The 2,350-nt window shown below is 45.0% G+C and overlaps 1 non-coding gene across 1 annotated transcript; it reads right to left on the bottom strand.

Annotated features, from left to right (window-relative positions):
- Positions 1–463: 463 nt before the first annotated feature.
- TRNAN-GUU (transfer RNA asparagine (anticodon GUU)) lies at positions 464–535 on the bottom strand. The gene has a single exon. It is a non-coding gene; the product is annotated as a tRNA-Asn (tRNA).
- Between the last annotated feature and the right edge of the window lie 1,815 nt (positions 536–2,350).

Here is a 2,350-nt window from a genome sequence, read left to right as displayed (position 1 = left end):
ACAAGTCGAGCGAGTAGAAGCCTTCGATACATCTAGACTCCGACGAGGACAAAACAAAGATTGATTGATTTGCTTATCCCAACCATTCAGTACTCTGGAGTAGGGATTCTCGAAGAAGCGACGCTAGACTCGGATCCTTAGAAGCATTAGATTGGCCAAGAGAAGGGAGGGTATGGAGTCTTCTATCCATTATTAGAGCTTAAAATAGGCATGATATTGAATCCTCTATCGGTTGATCGACTATATGGTTATAGTCCCGATTCGGCATACGGGTGTGGGAGAACTACCTCATTACTGAGAATCTCGAATGTGGATAATGTAAATCTTCAAAGATACTATCGGTTTCTACGATATATATTATGAGGAGGTACCTCCCCCTCCCCTGACGTAAGTGAAGTATTATCCCTATTGAAGGGAGGTACATCATCTAGACTATCTTCTATCCTACTGGAAATGGATGAATCTCCCCGGGTGGGATTTGAACCTACGACCAATCGGTTAACAGCCGACCGCTCTACCGCTGAGCTACCGAGGAAAGTGGCAGATGATTCAATCCCATATACTTCCAGAGACTCTTGTTCCTTGAGCCGCCCCTTGATCTGCAAGACGTTAACCACTCGAAGACCCAAAGCTTTCTTCGAGACTTCATGAACCTCGCGTACACCCTAACTCTCATTATAGGAAGAAGCAGTAATGATAGCAATCCCTTTTGCCTTCTCGGATAGAGCCTACGAATCGGGGGGGGGGCTGGTGTGGAAGATCTCGGTCATGGTTGATCTTGGTCGTGATTGATCGCCCCCCCCCCAACCCCAAGATGCATATCGATCGATCACCAATCACTAGTTTCTATTTCTCCTTTTCCGGAAAACATAGTAGAATAGTCACAGGATACTTATAGAGGTATAAGGAATATCTTGGAAAGGAGAAGAAAAAAACTCTTAGGAGACAAGAGAAACGAAGGCAGTTAGCAGTAGAATAATACCAATCATCAATCCGAATGAATAAGAAGATACTCTCCCGCCCTCCCCATATCTTGCGCTTTCTCCACCTATGGAACTCAAAATACCGGTGCCATTAATAATTCCGTCAATTACCCATTGGTCGAAAAGAAGAGTTAACTCACCCAGGAATCGAATACCTCTCACTAGAAGGATATCGTAGTAATGATCGATGTAACCCCGGTTGTGTGACCAGTCCCCAATGAGACGGTTAAATGAACCCATAGATTGTTTGGCAAAAGGATCAATATCACCGCAAGGTTGTGTGTGAGAGGATATCGGTCCATAAATCACGTAGGAGATAGATATTCCGGCTAGTGATAGACCAACCGAACCTGCTGAATCTATTAGCAATTGTACCAAATTTTCGGGATTGTTGTTGTCCTCTGAAAAGCCTGCAAGGGGAGTTAACCACTCGGATAGCAAATCGGGACCAGTTTCTCCTCCAGCGAGATTGACTCCTATTGATCCAACCAACGAAGTTGGTATCGACAGTACTACTGAAGGCAATACCATCGAAACGTCTGATTCCTTAGGATATAGAGACTCAGAACGAATATTGGACTCTGCAGAAACTTTTCTATCGACTGAATCTTCCCCGTCATAACCTCCTGCTGAATCGACTCCTTCGTCTCGCGGGGGTGGAGGAACATCATACCCATCTCCACTCGTTGCTATCGTTTTGGTGTTACTCCGAATGACACTATTCATAGAGGAATGGGATGAATTGGTACCGCCACCGGCGCGTAGATTCCCCTCAAACGTGAGGAGATAGATGCGGAACATGTAGAAAGCAGTTGGAACTGCTGTGAATGAGGCTATACATCCGGGGGGAAAGGAACGTAGCCAACTCTTTGCAATAATTTCATCTTTGGACCGGAAACGAGCTAGAGGTGGTATACCACAGAGAGAGAGAGTACCTGAAAGAAAAGTGATTCCAGTAATTGGCATATATTTTCGCGAACCACCCGTGGGAGACATATTTTGACTTCTATTGGGAGAGTATCCGACAACCCTTTCCATCGAATGAATTACTGAACCGGATCCGGGAAATAGCAAAGCTTTGGGATGGGCATGTGTAATGAGGTGAAACAACGAAGGTTTATAAGCACCGAGACCTAGAGCCAGCATCATGTAGCCCAATTGAGACATAGTAGAATAAGCTAAACCTTTCTTGATATCCTTCTGGGCAAGAGCTATCGTCGCTCCCAGTAGAGCCGTTATTCCGCCTATCCAGGAGATAACATTCATGCTTAGAGGTAAGGTTTCAAACAATTCAAGCATTCGAGCTACAAAAAAAATTCCCGCAGCTACCATAGTAGCGGCGTGTATAAGAGCCGAAATAGGTGTGG

This window comes from Dipteris shenzhenensis, unplaced genomic scaffold (assembly GCF_047967505.1).
Source record: "Dipteris shenzhenensis isolate YYH24624 ecotype China unplaced genomic scaffold, Dip_SZ_1.0 scaf0492, whole genome shotgun sequence".
Classification (NCBI taxonomy): Eukaryota; Viridiplantae; Streptophyta; class Polypodiopsida; order Gleicheniales; family Dipteridaceae; genus Dipteris; species Dipteris shenzhenensis.
This window is presented reverse-complemented; position numbering and strand designations above follow the sequence as displayed.